Here is a 21,276-nt window from a genome sequence, read left to right as displayed (position 1 = left end):
AAGTCTGATATATTAAATTATAGGTCATTTGGGACCTATGGAAAACTGATATTTCATGAATATTTACAAAGGCAATGGACTGCTCTGTCCTTACGTATATGAACAATATACTAGGCATTCAAATAAAACTATAACAGTTTTCTTCGTCTGTTATTAACACTCTCCAGAACAAAGTCTTCATGCAACAAGTAATAATCCAGCAAAATTGCCAAATGCTCATAAGTATCTGCAGATTTACTAATAAAGATATGCACATTGTGTTTAGCGGCAAAAGTGGGAGCACATTGACATGAGAAGTAACCAATCTCAGTAATGTACCTGGCACCAGAATGTGCTCAGATCTAGAGCACACTGCCATGAGAAGTAGCCAACCTCCATGATGTACCTGGAACCAGTATGTCCTCAGGTCTGAAGCACATTGACACGAGAAGTAACCACTCTCCGTAATGTACCTGGCACCAGAATGTGCTCAGATCAGGAGCACATTGCCATGAGAAGTAGCCAACCTCCGTGATGTACCTGGAACCAGTATGTCCTCAGGTCTGAAGCACATTGACACGAGAAGTAACCAATCTCCGTAATGTGCCTGGCACCAAGATGTGCTCAGATCTGGAACACACTGGCACACAAGAAATAACCAACCTCCATGATGTACCTGGAACCAGGATGTGCTCAGGTCTGGAGCACAATGACATGAGAAGTAACCAACCTCTGTGTTGTACCTTGAGCCAGGATATGCTCAGGTCTGGAGCACTTGACACGAGAAGTAGCCAACCTTCGGGATGTACCTGGCACCAGGAACTGCTCAGGTCTGGAGCACAATGACATGAGAAGTAGCCAACGTCTGTGATGTTCCTGGAACCAGGATGTGCTCAAGTTTTGAACACATTGACACGAGAAGTAAACAACCTCTGTGATGTACCTCGGTTATCTTGAGATGATTTCGCGGCTTAGCGTCCCCGCAGCCTGGTCCTCGACCAAGCCTCCTTTTAGTTACACATCCCCAGGAAGCAGCCTGTAGCAGCTATCTAACTATCAGGTACCTATTTACTGCTAGGTGAACATACGCATCAGGGTGAAAGAAACTCTGCCCATTTGTTTCCGCCTACACTGGGAGTCGGACCCAGAACCTCAGAAATTACAAATCCTAAGCGCTGTCCACTCAGCTGTCAGGCCTCCCTCCATGATGTTCCTGGCACCAGGATATGCTCAGGTCTAGCGGATACGCACTAGGGGACACAGGTGGAAACTGAAAGCCCAAATGAGCCACAGAGATATTAGATAGAACTTTTTTAGTGTCAGAGTGGTTGACAAATGGAATGCATTAGGAAGTGATGCGGTGGAGGCTGACTCCATACACAGTTTCAAGTAATTACCTAAGTGTAATTACCTAAGTGTAGTTACAGGATGAGAGCTACGCTCGTGGTGTCCCGTCTTCCCAGCACTCTTTGTCATATAACAGAGATGATTTCGGGGCTTAGCGTCCCTGCGGCCCGGTCCTCGACCAGACCTCCTTTTTGTTACACACACCCCAGGAAACAGCCCGTAGCAGCTGTCTTAACACCCAGGTACCTGTTTACTGCTAGGTGAACTGGGGCATGAGGATGAAAGAAATTCTGCCCATTTGTTTCCGCCTCCACCAGGGATCGAACCCGCAGCCTTAGGGCTATGAATCCCGAGCGCTGTCTACTCAGCCGTCAAGCCCCCATAGTAAATATGATATGAAAAGTGTAAATATGATAGAGCCCAATAGGCTCGGGAACCTGTACACCTGTTGATTGACGGTTGAGAGACGGGACCTAAGAGCCAGAGCTCAACCCCCGCAAGCACAATTAGGTGAGTACAATTAGGTGAGGTCTGGAGCACATTGACATGAGACCAGGGCACCAGGTACATCATGTACCTAGTGCCAGGATGTGCTCAGATCTGGAGACAATTGACATGAGGTATCCAGCCTCCGTGATATACTTGGCACCAGATTGTGCTTGGATCAGGAGATAATTGGCATGAGGTAACCAGCCTCCAAGATGTCCCTGGCATCAGGATGTGTTCAGATCTGGAGACAATTGACAAGAGGTATCCAGCCTCCATGATGTACCTGGCACAAGGATGTGCTGAGATCTGGAGACAATTGGCATGAGTTATCCAGCCTCCATGATGTACCTGGCACAAGGATGTGCTGAGATCTGGAGACAATTGGCATGAGTTATCCAGCCTCCATGATGTACCTGGCACAAGGATGTGCTGAGATCTGGAGACAATTGGCATGAGTTATCCAGCCTCCATGATGTACCTGGCACAAGGATGTGCTGAGATCTGGAGACAATTGGCATGAGTTATCCAGCCTCCATGATGTACCTGGCACAAGGATGTGCTGAGATCTGGAGACAATTGGCATGAGTTATCCAGCCTCCATGATGTACCTGGCACAAGGATGTGCTCAGATCTGGAGACAATTGGCATGAGTTATCCAGCCTCCATGATGTACCTGGCACAAGGATGTGTTCAGATCTGGAGACAACTGGCATGAGGTAACTAGCCTCCAAGATGTACCTGGCACAGAGATGTGCTCAGATCTGGAGACAATTGACATGAGGTATCCAGCCTCCATGATGTAGCTACGTTGTAATTACCTAAGTGTAATTACAGTACTTAAGTGTAGTTACAGGATGAGAGCTAGCGTGGTGTCCCGTCTTCCCAGCACTCTTTGTCATATAACGCTTAGAAATTACTGACGGTTTTGGCCTCCACCACCTTCTCACTTAGCTTGTTCCACCGTCTACCACTGTTTGCGAAAGTGAATTTCACAAACATGGTGTGTGTGTGTGTGTGTGTGTGTGTGTGTGTGTGTGTGTGTGTGTGTGTGTGTGTGTGTGTGTGTGTGTGTATGTATGTATGTATGTATGTATGTATGTATGTATGTATGTATGTATGTGTTTACTAGTTGTCTTTTTACGGGGGTTGAGCTTTGCTCTTTCGGCCCGCCTCTCAACTGTCAATCAACTGTTTACTAACTACTTTTTTTTTTCTTCTCCCTACACCACACACACACACACACCCCCCAGGAAGCAGCCCGTGACAGCTGACTAACTCCCAGGTACCTATTTACTGCTAGGTAACAGGGGCACTTAGGGTGAAAGAAACTTTGCCCATTTGTTTCTGCCTCGTGCGGGAATCGAACCCGCGCCACAGAATTACGAGTCCTGCGCGTTATCCACCAGGCATATGTATGTATGTATGTGTGTGTGTATGTGTGTATGTGTGTATGTGTGTATGTGTGTATGTATGTATGTATGTATGTATGTATGTATGTATGTATGTATGTATGTATGTATGTGTGTATGTGTGTATGTGTGTATGTGTGTATGTATGTATGTGTGTATGTGTGTATGTGTGTATGTGTGTATGTATGTATGTATGTATGTATGTATGTATGTATGTATGTATGTATGTATGTATGTATGTATGTATGTATATATGTATATATGTATATATGTATATATGTATATATATATATATATATATATATATATATATATATATATATATATATATATATATATATATATATATGTCGTACCTAGTAGCCAGAACTCACTTCTCAGCCTACTATTCAAGGCCCGATTTGCCTAATAAGCCAAGTTTTCCTGAATTAATATATTTACTATAATTTTTTTCTTATGAAATGATAAAGCAACCCTTTTCTCTATGTATGAGGTCAATTTTTTTTTTATTGGAGTTAAAATTAACGTAGATATATGACCGAACCTAACCAACCCTACCTAACCTAACCTAACCTATACTTATAGGTAAGGTTAGGTTAGGTAGCCAAAAAAAGCTAGGTTAGTTTAGGTTAGGTAGGTTAGGTAGACGAAAAAACATTAATTCATGAAAACTTGGCTTATTAGGCAAATCGGGCCTTGAATAGTAGGCTGAGAAGTGCGTTCTGGCTACTAGGTACGACATATATATATATATATATATATATATATATATATATATATATATATATATATATATATATATATATATATATATATATATATATATATATATATGTCGTACCTAGTAGCCAGAACGCACTTCTCAGCCTACTATGCAAGGCCCAATTTGCCTAATAAGCCAAGTTTTCCTGAATTAATATATTTTCTCTAATTTTTTTCTTATGAAATGATAAAGCTACCCATTTCATTATGTATGAGGTCAATTTTATTTTATTGGAGTTAAAATTAACGTAGATATATGGCTGAACCTAATCAACCCTACCTAACCTAACCTAACCTATCTTTATAGGTTAGGTTAGGTTAGGTAGCCAAAAAAGTTAGGTTAGGTTAGGTTAGGTAGGTTAGGTTGTCGAAAAACAATTAATTCATGAAAACTTGGCTTAGTAGGCAAATCGGGCCATGCATAATAGGCTGAGAAGTGCGTTCTGGCTACTAGGTACGACATATATATATATATATATATATATATATATATATATATATATATATATATATATATATATATATATATATATATATATATATATATATATATATATATATATATATATATATATATGTCGTACCTAGTAGCCAGAACGCACTTTTTGGACTACTATGCAAGGCCCGATTTGCCTAATAAGCCAATTTTTCCTGAATTATTATATTTCATCTAATTTTTTTCTTATGAAATGATAAAGCTACCCATTTCATTATGTATGAGGTCAATTTTTTTTATTGGAATTAAAATTAACGTAGATATATGACCGAACCTATCCAACCCTACCTAACCTAACCTAACCTATCTTTATAGGTTAGGTTAGGTTAGGTAGCCGAAAAAGTTAGGTTAGGTTAGGTTAGGTAGGTTAGGTAGTCGAAAAACAATTAATTCCTGAAAACTTGGCTTATTAGGCAAATCGGGCCTTGCATAGTAGGCTGAGAAGTGAGTTCTGGCTACTAGGTACGACATATATATATATATATATATATATATATATATATATATATATATATATATATATATATATATATATATATATATATATATATATATATATATATATATATATATATATATATGTCGTACCTAGTAGCCAGAACTCACTTCTCAGCCTACTATTCAAGGCCCGATTTGCCTAATAAGCCAAGTTTTCCTGAATTAATATATTTACTATAATTTTTTTCTGATGAAATGATAAAGCAACCCTTTTCTCTATGTATGAGGTCAATTTTTTTTTATTGGAGTTAAAATTAACGTAGATATATGACCGAACCTAACCAACCCTACCTAACCTAACCTAACCTATATTTATAGGTAAGGTTAGGATAGGTAGCCAAAAAAAGCTAGGTTAGGTTAGGTTAGGTAGGTTAGGTAGACGAAAAAACATTAATTCATGAAAACTTGGCTTATTAGGCAAATCGGGCCTTGAATAGTAGGCTGAGAAGTGCGTTCTGGCTATTAGGTACGACATATATATATATATATATGTCGTACCTAGTAGCCAGAACGCACTTCTCAGCCTACTATGCAAGGCCCGATTTGCCTAATACGCCAAGTTTTCATGAATTAATGATTTTTCGACTACCTAACCTACCTAACCTAACCTAACCTAACATTTCCTGCTACCTAACCTAACCTAACCTGTAAAGTTAGGTTAGGTTAGGTTAGGTAGGGTTGGTTAGGTTCGGTCATATATCTACGTTAATTTTAATTCCAATAAAACAAAATTGACCTCATACATAATGAAATGAGTAGTTTTATCATTTCATAAGAAAAAAATTAGAGAAAGTATAATAATTCAGGAAAACTTGGCTTATTAGGCAAATCGGGCCTTGCATAGTAGGCTGAGAAGTGCGTTCTGGCTACTAGGTACGACATATATATATATATATATATATGTCGTACCTAATAGCCAGAACGCACTTCTCAGCCTACTATTCAAGGCCCGGTTTGCCTAATAAGCCAAGTTTTCATGAATTAATGTTTTTTCGTCAACCTAACCTACCTAACCTAACCTAACCTAGCTTTTTTTGGCTACCTAACCTAACCTTACCTATAAATAAAGGTTAGGTTAGGTTAGGTAGGGTTGGTTAGGTTCGGTCATATATCTACGTTAATTTTAACTCCAATAAAAAAATATTGACCTCATACATAATGAAATGGGTAGTTTTATCATTTCATAAGAAAAAAAATAGAGAAAATATATTAATTCATAAAAACTTGGCTTATTAGGCAAATCGGGCCTTGCATAGTAGGCCGAGAAGTGCATTCTGGCTACTAGGTACGACATATATATATATATATATATATATATATATATATATATATATATATATATATATATATATATATATATATATATATATATATATATATATATATGTCGTACCTAGTAGCCAGAACTCACTTTTCAGCCTACTATGCAAGGCCCGATTTGCCTAATAAGCCTAGTTTTCATGAATTAATTGTTTTTCGACTACCTAACCTACCTAACCTAACCTAACCTAACTTTTTCGGCTACCTAACCTAACCTAACCTATAAAGATAGGTTAGGTTAGGTTAGGTAGGGTTGGTTAGGTTCGGTCATATATCTACGTTAATTTTAACTCAAATAAAAAAAAATGACCTCATACATAATGAAATGGGTAGCTTTATCACTTCATAAGAAAAAAATTAGAGAAAATCTATTAATTCAGGAAAACTTGGCTTATTAGGCAAATCGGGCCTTGCATAATAGGCTGAGAAGTGAGTTCTGGCTACTAGGTACGACATATATATATATATATATATATATATATATATATATATATATATATATATATATATATATATATATATATATATATATATATATATATATATATATATATATATATATATATATATATATATATATATATATATATATATATATATATATATATATATATATATATATATATATATATATATATATATATATATATATATATATATATATATATATATATATATATATATATATATATATATATATATATATATATATATATATATATATATATATATATATATATATATATATATATATATATATATATATATGTCGTACCTAGTAGCCAGAACGCACTTCTCAGCCTACTATGCAAGGCCGGATTTGCCTAATAAGCCAAGTTTTCCTGAATTAATATATTTTCTCTAATTTTTTTTTTTATGAAATGATAAAGCTGCCTATTTCATTATGTATGAGATCAATTTTTTTTATTGGAGTTAAAATTAACGTAGATATATGACCTAACCTAACCAACCCTACCTAACCTAACCTAACCTATCTTTATAGGTTAGGTTAGGTTAAGTGGCCGAAAAAGATAGGTTAGGTTAGGTTAGGTAGGTTAGGTAGTCGAAAAAACATTAATTCATGAAAACTTGGCTTATTTTGCAAATCGGGCCTTGCATAGTAGGCAGAGAAGTGCGTTCTGGCTACTAGGTACGACATATATATATATATATATATATATATATATATATATATATATATATATATATATATATATATATATATATATATATATATGTCGTACCTAACAGCCAGAACGCACTTCTCAGCCTACTATTCAAGGCCCGATTTGCCTAATAAGCCAAGTTTTCATGAATTAATGTTTTTTCGTCTACCTAACCTACCTAACCTAACCTAACCTAGCTTTTTTTGGCTACCTAACCTAACCTTACCTATAAATATAGGTTAGGTTAGGTTAGGTAGGGTTGGTTAGGTTCGGTCATATATCTACGTTAATTTTAACTCCAATAAAAAAAAAATGACCTCATACATAGAGAAAAGGGTTGCTTTATCATTTCATAAGAAAAAAATTATTGTAAATATATTAATTCAGAAAAACTTGGCTTATTAGGCAAATCGGGCCTTGAATAGTAGGCTGAGAAGTGAGTTCTGGCTACTAGGTACGACATATATATATATATATATATATATATATATATATATATATATATATATATATATATATATATATATATATATATATATATATATATATATATATATCACTGCCAGGTAGGTTGGCAGTATGAAGAAATCAAGGTTCCTTCGACCCGGTCCCGGACCAGGCCTCCTGGTTGATGGACTGGTCAATCAGGCTACCTACCTTATGGCTACCTTGTGTAGCTTCCGGGGATCAACGGCCCCGCGGCCCGGTCCCCACCCGGTTGGTCGTCTGGTCAACCAGGCTATTGAACGCGACTGCTCGCAGCCTGACGTATGAATCACAGCCTGGTTGTACAATTATTCTTTGCAAGTGTTTATCCAGTTCTCTCTTGAACACTGTGAGGGGTCGGCCAGTTATGCCCCTTATGTGTAGTGGAAGCGTGTTGAACTATCTCGGGCCTCTGATGTTGATAGTTCTCTCTCAGAGTATCTGTTGCACCTCTGCTTTTCAACGGGGTATTCTTCATATTCTGCCATGCCTTCTCTTCTCATGTGATGTTATTTATGTGCGCTGATTTGGGACCAGCCCCTCTAACATTCTCCATTTGTAAATTATTATGCGTCTCTCCCGCTTGCGTTCTAGAGAATAAAGGTTTAGGCTTTGACTCGATCCTAGTAATTTAGATGGTTTATTTTTTTATATATATACAAGAGTTGTTACATTCTTGTACAGCCACTAGAATTATTGAATGGATTCTAGCAGTAAAGGATCTCTACATACTCTCCAGGTCAGGAATTTCTTCAGCTTTGAAAGGGGCTGTTATTGTGCAACAGTAATCTACTAGCGTCTTGAAAAGCATCATCATTGGTACAGCATCTCGTTTGAAAGGTTCTTGTTATCCAACTTGTTATTTTTTACGGCTACTTTATTGTTTTCTTAAAAGGTAAGACCTTCTGCCATGATTACACCAAAATTCTTTACATTGCTTTTACGTTCTATTGTATGATTTGACTACGTTTTGAACATGGATTACCCATTTTATAATTTAAATTTTTCCCACAGAGCAGGAGCCGGAACTCAGGGTTATGTAAACGCTGATTCCATGTGTATTGTGATCTTACTTCTTATCACTCTTTCAAAAACAATGCTATCGGCCTAAATTTTTCCCCCCTCTGCTTTATTCCCTCCGTTATGGAGTGGTGTTATTTCTGCTGTTCTTAGTATGTCAGGGATAACACCAGTATCTACGTTCAGCCTCTAAAAGATGTTTAGGGCCTGCGACAGTGTTTTTTTTTATAGTACTTCATATATATGGAGTTCCAGGAAACAGTGCCTGGAGCAGAGTGATCTGACGCCAGGATGTGCTCAGGTCTGGAGCACATTGAGATGTACCAAGCGCAGAATCTTATGGGACCTTAACATAAATCATCGACTTAGGACCAGAATACTGACTATTAACTACCGTTATGTCAGTATTTGTAGAGGTACAAGGTAATTTATCAGACAATTTGACACATTTTAGACTATAGGAAGAAATTTTCCTTGTTCATACAAACTGTTGGTGTTACATTAATTTACATACGACCTTCACAGATGTTCTGTGCTATCATTTCACTTATTCATGAATGAAATAGGGCAACTTCCTTCTTCACCACTTCCTTCACTACCAAAGATTCACCCCAGCGTCACCACTTCCTTCACTACCAAAGATTCACCCCAGCGTCACCACTTCCTTCACTACCAAAGATTCACCCCAGCGTCACCACTTCCTTCACTACCAAAGATTCACCCCAGCGTCACCACTTCCTTCACTACCAAAGATTCACCCCAGCGTCACCACTTCCTTCACTACCAAAGATTCACCCCAGCGTCACCACTTCCTTCACTACCAAAGATTCACCCCAGCGTCACCACTTCACTACCAAAGATTCACCCCAGCGTTACCACTTCCTTCACTAACAAAGATTCACCCCAGCGTCACCACTTCCTTCACTACCAAAGATTCACCCCAGCATCACCACTTCCTTCACTACCAAAGATTTACCCCAGCGTCACCACTTCCTTCACTACCAAAGATTCACCCCAGCGTCACCACTTCCTTCACTACCAAAGATTTACCCCAGCGTCACCACTTCCTTCACTACCAAAGATTCACCCCAGCGTCACCACTTCCTTCACTACCAAAGATTCACCCCAGCATCACTGCCTGCCAACAACATAATGTTGACAACATACAAGATAACAGCACACTGACTGTAACAAAGGGTCTTCCTGACTTTGAGGTAATCAGCCGAACTATCAAGTGTCCGAGATGTAGCTTGTGTGGGCGAGTTGAAACGCTCTTTTCTGACTGTCCCTGACGTGTCCTAGACTGGTGCACGCCGCTAGCCATCATAAGCTGCTCAAATCTCGTACCATGTCAGCCAATCTACCTCCAAGTTTCGTAATTCTGGTTAGGAGAGGGTGTTGTTGATTTTAGGAGCGACGACGGTCGTGGGATCGGATTTAGGAAACTGTGTCACTCGCTCGTGAAGATACGAAGTGTTTACATTACTAATACATAGATGATATCGCACTGATGTCCACCTAAGGTCAGTTGTTGAGCCAGGTGTGTGTAGTAAGGTGCAGCCCTGGCCAGACCATCCAGGCTAACCCGCAGGTGTCTCTGGAGACTGCAGGAGGGACGAGAGAGAAATGACAGAGATATAAAGATTAGTGTGTGGGGAGGTGCTGGGAGAGGCCCAGCGCCCCCACCCACCCTGGGCTTACCTAGCGGCTGAGACCAAGGGCAACTCCAAGAGTTATCTGGATGCAGCGCTTGTTCACGCTCCTCTGCTCATCTGAAACATGAAACACATACATTAGTGTCCATATGCTGACAGATATACTGGTTGCTAGCTGGCCTCACCGTGCATTAATGTCTAAATACTGACACAAACACTACACTATGTGGTAGCTGGCCACACCATACATGAGTGTATATATACTGACACAAACACTACGTGGTACACACAGCACCGTTCCTGTGCCAGGTAAGTCCACTACGGGCTCACCATAGCCCGTGCTACTTGCCCCGCTCCTGTGCCAGGTAAGCTACGGGCTCACCATATCCCGTGCTATTTGGAACTTGTTCCGAGTAGCTGAATTTATAACAACAACTACGTGGTACGAGTTACAGCCCCGCTCCTGTGCCAGGTAAGTCCACTACGGGCTTACCATAGCCCGTGCTACTTGGAACTTTTTGTTCCACGTAACGAATCTTAAACTACAACAACAAAGTACATGGTAGTTGGTCCACACCATACATTGGTGCATATATATACTGCACTACGTGGTAGCTGGCTACATCATACATCACAACTATCAACCTACAGGAGAGTTGTGATAAAGTATTTCCTGTTAAGAACAAATACGCAGGTGTGGACAGAAAGAGACTGTGTGTGTGTGTGTCTGAAGCACACAGTTTAAGGAAGTGTTGTCGCTGTGAGTGTAGAAGGCAGAAACGGAGGACACACACACACACACACACACACACACACACACACACACACACACACACACACACACACACACACACACACACACACACACACACACACACATATGGGGGGCCTCGTAGCCTGGTGGATAGCGCGCAGGACTCGTAATTCTGTGGCGCGGGTTCGATTCCCGCACGAGGCAGAAACAAATGGGCAAAGTTTCTTTCACCCTAAGTGCCCCTGTTACCTAGCAGTAAATAGGTACCTGGGAGTTAGTCAGCTGTCACGGGCTGCTTCCTGGGGTGTGTGTGTGTGGTGTGTGGTAAAAAAAAAAGAAAAAAAAAAGTAGTTAGTAAACAGTTGATTGACAGTTGAGAGGCGGGACGAAAGAGCAAAGCTCAACCCCCGCAAAAACACAACTAGTAAACACACACACACACACACACACACACACACACAGACGGTATCAAATGTTACCTTTAATTGCTATGTTAAATATATTCACAATTTGCAACCAGAAAATTTCCTATCTTTCATTTTCATTTGACTTAATCCTGTCATCCATATCTATGTCAAGCTGTATATATATATTAATTAATAATCTCTTTTGTTCCCTGTGGTATCAGTCACTCTCCCTTCCTTTTGTTCGTAAAAAAGTCAAGGTATCCGTTGTGACGTAATATTTGTATAACGACTTACGACCATTCTTAATAGGGTAAGTGTGTGTTAAGAGAAGTGTTGGGGGTGTGTGGCAATGCGAGGTGAGGGGGTTCATCATACGTACAGAGAATGTCCAACACCATTAGTGAGGGAGAATAACAGCTGGTGAACAAAGTGATCATAAGAAAGAAGAGGCATAACAAACACGGGCTGGTTAAAACACAGTCACTTCAACAATAACCGGGTGGCGACCAAACCACAGAAGCAGATGATGAGACGACGACGTTTCGGTCTTCCTGGACCATTACCAAGTCAATTGTCACAATCGACTTGGTAGTGGTCCAGGATGGACCGAAACGTGGTCGTCTCCTCATCTTCTGATGTGTGGTCTGGTCATCATATCTTCAGCCACGTTATTGTGACTCATCGTCTGCAATTACCGAGTGGTTATAATACCATTTATCATGACGACCGCCTCCTGGTAATTACTACTGCCAACACTCGCGTCGTGTTAAACATACAAGAATAAGCTGATGAATACCTGGTGTTACAGGTAGGTGTACTGGTACTGTGAGTGACAGGAGTTGCTATGAGTGCAGTTAAGTTATGAGTAGTGGGCATGTGAGTGGTGTGGAGACTGTGGTATTACTGTTATGTCCTACATACAAGATAACATGAACACAGATGCCACTGTGCAGGACTGACAGGCACTGTTAAGAACCTCAGTTTCGGGAAAAACTAGAGAAAATGACTAGGGAAAAAAAGACCTGGGAGTGGATTTAGCAACAAGTCTAACTCCGGAGACATATATCAGTATAATAACACCAGCAACATACTTTACAATAGCAAAGTCAGAATATCGTTCATAAACCTAAATGAGGCATTTAGATTTTCTGGCATTTAGATCACTACACCACCTACGTGAGACCAGTCTGAGAGTATGCCGCCCCATCGTGAGTCCTACATCAAAAACATAAGGAAACTAGAAAAAAGCACACAGGTTTGTAAACGAGGCTGGTCCCAGTATTGTGAGGAATGGGGATAAGAAGAAAGACAGAAAGAACTGGGCCTAATGTCGCTAGAAGAGAAGATAGAAACAATACATAACAGCGACATAAAATGTTTCAAGGGTTGATAGAATAAGAAAAGTGGCAAAGTGGTATGCAAGAGGTAAAAGCACGATGAAGGATGCACAAAGAGGCGAGTATACATGAGTACACACACGGGCTGCACTAGTTATGATCCATCACAGCTGCTACACACTGATACGTGCCGTGTTTGCTATGCAGAGACCAAGGCCAATATTAAGGTCTTCTCCAGTACGTCATAGACCTGCCTCCGCTAGGTGGGAGCTGACTGCCCTAGGGTGGGGGAGAGGTCTCCAGCAGGGAGGTGGGAGCAGCCTGGCCTAGGGTGGGAGGGGGAGAGAGAAAAATCTCCAGCAGGGAGGTTCCTGTGCTCGTGGGACACCTGCTGATGCGCAGGAAAACTTACGTACACAAATATCCAAGTTTTAACGGAGAGACGCGCGGCTAAGAGACACGATTATAGTGTTAAATTCAGTTCATGTAGCACAAAGACTACATGATAAGCAAACTAACACACAGGGGTAACTGGTAAGTAGTACACAAGGTCCACGGGGGTAACTACAGCACAGGGATCACAGAGGTAAACAAGAGGAGGAGTATGAACAAACACCACAAGAGTCGGGGTATGCATAGCTGACTTCCTCAGGGCCAGAGCTGTGTTCTCTTCTGATAAACTCCTTGACAAAGCGCTACTTCTCATCACACCGCTCATTATTGCCAACATCATCGCTAAGCACTGCCAACATCATCGCTAAGCACTGCCAACATCACCGCTGATAATTGTTACCATCATTACCAACATCACCGCTGATAATTAAAATCCGGTCTGATCACTACTAACATCACCGCTGATAACTGATAACATCAGCGCAGATAACTGCCGCAGCAGGACTAATCACAGACCTGTGAGGCACAACTTCCCCATAGTAAGACTTATCACCGAGTCTGAGACCCCAACCCCGGCCAGAACAGAAGTGCCCCAGACAATAAACACTCACTATGGGGCTCAGCATTATCACACACCCGTACTAAAACCTCCAATAAACCCCAGTTATTACGCTTGTAAACCTCTGGAGGGATCACCGGCTATCATAAAGCCCGGGGGTGAGACTCAAATGTTCTACATCACGTGCCTTTGTCAACACAAACAGTCGCTAGATTCTCGTGAATGTAAAGCACAGGTTATTGCACTACCCGGCACGAGCAAGGCGGCCCAGGGCACCTCTGTCACCAAGACCACTTCCTGGTCTCTCACAACACTACTCACCAAGACCACCGCCTGGTCTCTCACAACACCAAGACCACCTCCTGGTCTCTCATAACCCCTCCGTCATGGTAGCCTGGTACACCAGACCAACCAATAAATATTCCTTCCACAAGTGTGTTTGTGTTTGTGTGAGGAACGTTGGGAGGCAGCGGGTAGCCTGGCAAACATGTGTTCTCCTGAGTGGCTCCAGGGAGAGCCGCACATTGTAAACCCAGACCTGGTCCCTGCCCCTCTACCTGCATTACGAGTGACCCATTAACTCAGGCTTCCCTAGTGAGGGACTTGCAAGTATGACCACTGGTGGTGGGACGCCGGCGCTTGTCGCGATAGTAGGACGCGCGCTCAGAGGACTCCACCTCTGCTAAAGGTGGAGTATGTGACGTATTTTTAGGAAGATCTTGTAAAATATGGGCGGTGTACTTTATGAACAATTAGATCATTACGCAGAGTAAACCCAAACGACCCTTAGGTTGAACCAGTCTTGTGTAGGACTGGGTGACATTTTATCGAGAATATGTTAAACATTAACATCTGATATGTTAAGAGTGACTTAATTAACATGGGGAGGAGAAATTAATAATAGTGGAAACTAATTTAATATCTTCAATCACTCAGAGGTGTAGGAGCCTGAAGCTGTATCATCCTGATAGTCTACTACTCTCCGATCCGTGACCATCATGTGTATATGTTGAGCGGATGCCAGCATCAACATGTACTATGATAATGTCCACACCAAGAGTACTAAGTATCTTCACAACATTGTTACAAATATTCCTTCACTAGCAACTTTATAATTTGTCCCGCGGTTCAGCTTATAAGTTTCACATTGCGAACCTGGGAAGGATTTTGACGGGGGAGACATCTCCCGTCACGCAGGGTGCAGTTGCACCTCCACAGATCTCCAGTATCAGCTCTTGATACTGGTAATGGCTCCAAAGGGCCACCACTTACCGGCTATCATGCCCGTGCCACCTTTTGGGTGACTTAATCTTCATCAATCAATCAATCAACCTGGGAAGCCAGTGTGACCCTACTACCAGGCCTGGTGCAAGGCCCGCGCTCTGACATGGCCTCCTGGTCGAGTCTCGTTAATCAGACTGTTGGTGCCCGCAGCTCGCAGTCTGATATAAGGATCACAGCCTGGTTAATCAGCTTCCCTCTCATCAGCTCTTCCCTCTAATCAGCACAATTATAAATGTATCTATAATTACACTTACATTTAGAGGAAGGGCGCTGAAAAGGCACGGGCCTTTGATATATATATATATATATATATATATATATATATATATATATATATATATATATATATATATATATATATATGTCGTACCTAGTAGCCAGAACTCACTTCTCAGCCTACTATTCAAGGCCCGATTTGCCTCATAAGCCAAGTTTTCCTGAATTAATATATTTTCTATAGTTTTTTTCTTATGAAATGATAAAGCAACCCTTTTCTCTATGTATGAGGTCAATTTTTTTTTATTGGAGTTAAAATTAACGTAGATATATGACCGAACCTAACCAACCCTACCTAACCTAACCTAACCTATATTTATAGGTAAGGTTAGGTTAGGTAGCCAAAAAAAGCTAGGTTAGGTTAGGTTAGGTAGGTTAGGTAGACGAAAAAACATTAATTCATGAAAACTTGGCTTATTAGGCAAATCGGGCCTTGAATAGTAGGCTGAGAAGTGCGTTCTGGCTATTAGGTACGACATATATATATATATATATATATTGCAAAGGCTTCCGACAAATGTGACCAGGTGTTATTGCACACAAATGCACACGAAAGGAATTACTGACAAAATAGGAAGATGGATCTTCAGTTTCCTAACGAACTGAACCCAATTCAAAGCTGGAGAAATCGCTGACTTATAGAACGTACAAAGATCCTATACTGCTGGAATCCACTTAAATAAAACATCTAAATTATTGGAACCCATTGTAATTCTGTATTTTTTACAGTGCAGGCGGGAGATACAATAGTTTACACTTGGAAAATATTAGAGGAACTTGTCCTAAATCTGTACACAGAAATAACACCAAATGAGAGCAGAAGGCATGGCAGGATGTGCAGAATACCCCCGTTGAAAAGCAGAGGTGCAACAGGTACTCTGAGAGAGAACTGTCAACATCAGAGGCCCAAAACTCCCACTACAAATAAGGGGCATAACTGTCAGCCTCTCACAGTATTCAGAAGAAAACTTGATAAACACCTCCAAAGGATACATGATCAACCAGTCTGTGATTCAACCATCAGGCTGCGAGCATCCAACAGTCTGGCTGACCAGACCATCAATCTGGAGGCTTGGTCAGAGACTGGGCCGGGAGACGTTAATCCTCGGAACCATCGCAAGGTAACCGCAAGGTATACCTGGAGCATACCTGGAGAGGGTTCCGGGAGTCTACTCCACAAGACCGGTCTGGGGCCAGGCTTGACTTGTGATAACTTGGTCCAGCAGGCTGTTGCTTGGAGCGGCCCGCAGGTAAGCGACCCGCAGATGCGTTCCATGGAGTACAATTTGAGGGGTTTCAAGCGTACCAAATAATTTAGGTGTTATATTGAATGACTTGTTGAAGTAATGGTTGTGCGCACGTTGTGTGGTGAGCAGCTTCAGTAGCATTAATGAAGTAGTTGCTATGCAACAATATTCCACCCCAGATAGTACTTGTATATTAACGAGTGCCGTCGTGGGTGTGGTATCTCTTGTGTGTAATATTATTGTTATCCAGTCTGTCACAATCTTCCACTTGTCGCAGTTACTTTACTGTGTTCTTTAGACTAAAGGTGAAGTCTTCTAATTACTTGCAAGTCTATTACGGTGTTTCCCCTCCTGTGTGACGTCTTACTCCACGTAGCTGCAGGTGTGTACAAGACGCTTGACGAGAGTGCCAGGGTGCCACTACACATGTCAGTCAGACACAGGTGTTGGCACCTTACTACACACTGATAATACAGTACATGGTAGTTAAGAGGCAGCAAGCAATTAGGTAAGTACATAATGTTTCTAAACTGCCTATATATTGTCTTGGCACTGCCAGGATAACTTCTGTTTTGCTTGACATTGTCAAGATAACTGTTCTGCTTCATTACGCCTCCCACTCACTATCGGGACACTACAAAAAACTACACTACTACACTACAAAACTACAGACCGAAATAGGTAAGATCACACACGATAAAGACGTGTGCGAGTGTCGAGAAGTAAGCTGTGAAGACTGCCGAATAAACTCGACCCTCGGGGCAAAATTACAATTACAAACTGAACAGGAGCGAGAGCGTGTACATGACCGTGGTCAAGACGGGTGTAGAGGAGCACACTCCCGCCCCCACCACACCCTGAGGTGCTGGACACTCTCTCAGTCGCCCCACGTGTGGTCTTGCTCGCCCTGGAATCATTATCTTCTTGAGATGATTTCGGGGCTTTTTAGTGTCCCCGCGGCCCGGTCCTCGACCAGGTCTCCACCCCCAGGAAGCAGCCCGTGACAGCTGACTAACACCCAGGTACCTATTTTACTGCTAGCTAACAGGGGCATAGGGTGAAAGAAACTCTGCCCATTGTTTCTCGCCGGCGCCTGGGATCAAACCCAGGACCACAGGATCTCAAGTCCAGTGTGCTGTCCACTCGGCCGACCGCTATCGTTAGAAAGATACGGAACTGTATCCTCAGTTTCCTAACCAACTGAAGCCAAAGAATGAACAACTTAAAAGCTTGACCTTCCGTCCGTAAAGCTTCCCCCCAAGGGTTCTGTACTTTTATTTGTATATATATATTTAAGCAAGATATATTTAATAAGAGTTGTTACATTCTTGTACAGCGACCAGCACGCATAGCGATTCAAACAAGTCTTTAATCCTAATTTTCCCTGGAATACGACCCACCAAATCGTTTAACAACCAGGTACCCATTCACTGCTGGGTGAACAGAGGCTACAGTTAAAGATTGGCGCCCTGACTATCCTCCACGCCAGGATACGAACCCAGACCAAAGCGCTCGAAGCGCCAGGCGAGTGTTTTCCCACTTGCTTGCTACTGGCTCCAGTACTCTTACTAAACTTCATCTCTGACACAGACAAGGACACAAACTGTAGTACCGTATCTTCCCTCGCAGACGACACTAGGGTTTTTATGAGAGTAGACAATATAGAGGACACAACAAAGCTCCAAGCTGATGTAACCGGGTATTTCAGTGGGCCAGAGGTAGCACCCTCATGTTCAATAATGACAAGTTCCAGCTCCTGCGCTCTCGTATAAACGAACATATTAAAGCTATGTGAATGTGAGCGTGTGTAGTTACTATTTGTGTGTGCAGGATCAAGAGCTGTGTTCGTGCGTGTGTGTGTGTGTGCAGGATCAAGAGCTGTGTTCGTGCGTGTGTGTGTGTGTGTGTGCAGGATCAAGAGCTGTGTTCGTGCGTGGGTGTGTGTGTGTGCACGTGTATTCACCGAGTTGTGCTTGCGGGGGTTGAGCTCTGCTCTTCCGGCCCGCCTCTCAACTGTTACTATTTTCTTTTTCCCCCACACCACACACACACCCCAGGAAGCAGCCCGTAACAGCTGACTAACTCCCAGGTACCTATTTACTGCTAGATAACAGGGGCATCAGAGTGAAAAAAAACTGCCCATCGTTTCTCGCCGGCGCCCGGAATCGAACCCGGGACCACAGGATCATGCGTCCAGCGTGCTGTCCGCTCAGCCACCGGCCCCTCAATATGTGTGTGTGCACGTGTCATTACCTCTTCTCTCCCTCACCTGGATACTAACCTCATATATTGAGGTACATACACATATACCTCAGTGTTGAGGCACAATACTCTCAACGCCGCCAACACTTTACACCTAGCTCTCTCCCCTCCTCCCAACCCCACTCGGGGCCCCGGAGGCACAGTTTATGGCCACCTAATCGTCAATACAATTAGGTGGACATAAGTAGCCAGGTAGCAGGGGCAGGCCGGCCTGCCCTCTGTTCCACCAGCTGGTGAGAGCTGGCAGTCAGCCTTCTGCAAGTGCTGCTCCGCCAATGACGTCACTTGCAACAAAAAGATAATACCAATAGACAAACAGGATATCCATGTTAAATCTCAAGGTTGGTCCATATAAATAGCCGCCATCTAGGTCAACTTCCTACTTAATTCAAAGTGGAAGTCCAGTTTCTCAGGCTACTCCTCCATAAATATGATCCATATCCTTAACAGTGCATCGCATTCATATATTTGTAACTCATTCACCTAGTCTCTCACTCATTCATATCTACACACTCACGACCCTCCCCCCCCGGCCCCTATCCTTGCTCCCTCACCTCCCTGCCCCTCACCTGGCGAGATAGGGTGTGAGGGACCGCGCGCCTGTAGGTGTAGCCAGACCCTCAGATAAACCTTGGTAGGAACCAAAAGGTTTTGTGTTACTGTTATCTGTGATACCTGTCTACCCGTGTACTCCCAGACACACACACACACACACACGCACACCCGCACACAGGTGTACAGGTCAGGAACCTGTACACTTGTTGCTTGACGGTTGAGAGGCAGGACCAAAGAGCCAGAGCTCAATCCCCGCAAGCACAAATAGGTGAGTACACACGCGCACACCCACACCTGGGGACGACGCGAGACCGTTGACAAAATAATGGGGTAGAAGGGGATCAATCACTCGCCGAGGTAATGAAAAACACCAGAGACTACGCACGACCGTTGATAATAGCAAAACGGTCCTGCGTAGTCTCGTTTCCTACTACTACTACTACCATTCTCCTGGTACTCCCTTGGCAAGATAAAGTGAGTACCTAAGCAACAGAAGACAGCGAGTCACTATGCGGGGAGAGGTCTCAGATTGGCGAGGCGTCACCAGTGGAGTCCCACAGGAATCAGTCCCATTAGGCATGAGTTACGAGGAAAGGCTGCGTGAATTGTACCTCACGTCGCTGGGAGATTGGAGAGCTCGGGGAGACATGATCACCACCTATAAAATTCTCAGAGGAATTGACAGGGTAGATAAAGGTAAACTGTTTAACACGGGTGGTACGTGAACAGGGGGGACACAGGTTGAAACTGAGTACCCAAATGAGCCACAGGGACGTTAGAAAGAACTTTTTCAGTGCCAAAGTAGTTTACAAAGGGAATGCATTAGGCAGTGATGTGGTGGAGGCTGACTCCATACACAGTTTCAAATGTAGAGCCAAATAGGCTCAGGAACCTGTACACCAGTTGATTGACAGTTGGGAGCTGGGATCAAAGAGCCAGAACTCAACCCCCGCAAGCACAACTAGGTGAGTATATTTGTGGGGGGCCTCGCGGCTGAGTGGATCGTAGTCCTACTGGCCTGGGTTCGATCCCCGGCAAAGGAAGAAACAAATGGGTAGTTTCTTTCACCCTGGTGCCTCTGTTCACCTAGCAGTAAATAGGTACCTGGGAGTTAGACAGCTGCTACGGGCTGCTTCCTGGAGATGTTTGTGTGTGTTGGAAAGAAATATATGTAGACATAACAGAGGAAAAATAAATTGCTTAGAAAGGCGGGGTCCAAGAGCTAATAGCTCCATTCTGCAGATACAACATTAGTAACACACACACAGCAACCCATACTCACAGAAACACACACACACACAGTTGAGTTGAGTTGAGAGGCGAGGCGACAGTTGAGAGGCGGGACCAAAGAGCCAAAGCTCAACCCCCGCAAATACAAATAGGTGAGTACACACATACACTCAGAGTAACAGGTACACACACACAACCTGGTGAGAGTGGTGAGCGCGAGGTAGAGGAGCAGGCTGGTGCACCAGGAGGAGTGCAGGCTGGGTGAGGGAGCAGGTGGCAGGAAGAAGGCAAGGAGAGGTAAGGAGTGGAGTTCCTCAAGGGTCGGCACCCAGGCTCGTCCTCTTC

The 21,276-nt window shown here is 42.5% G+C and overlaps 1 protein-coding gene across 16 annotated transcripts in view; it reads right to left on the bottom strand.

Annotated features, from left to right (window-relative positions):
- LOC123764978 (electroneutral sodium bicarbonate exchanger 1) overlaps nucleotides 1-21,276 on the bottom strand; it is a 151,801-nt gene that overhangs the window by 120,845 nt on the left and 9,680 nt on the right. For all 16 annotated transcript variants that reach the window (XM_069333379.1, XM_069333371.1, XM_069333380.1 and 13 more), the window contains exon 2: nucleotides 10,674-10,744. The gene's annotated coding sequence lies outside the window, so the exon portion shown is untranslated. The remainder of the gene's footprint in view (nucleotides 1-10,673; nucleotides 10,745-21,276) is intronic.

The sequence above is a fragment of the Procambarus clarkii genome, chromosome 29 (genome assembly GCF_040958095.1).
Source record: "Procambarus clarkii isolate CNS0578487 chromosome 29, FALCON_Pclarkii_2.0, whole genome shotgun sequence".
Taxonomy (NCBI): Eukaryota; Metazoa; Arthropoda; class Malacostraca; order Decapoda; family Cambaridae; genus Procambarus; species Procambarus clarkii.
The sequence above is the reverse complement of the archived record's forward strand: the minus strand, read 5'-3'. Positions and strand labels throughout refer to the sequence as shown.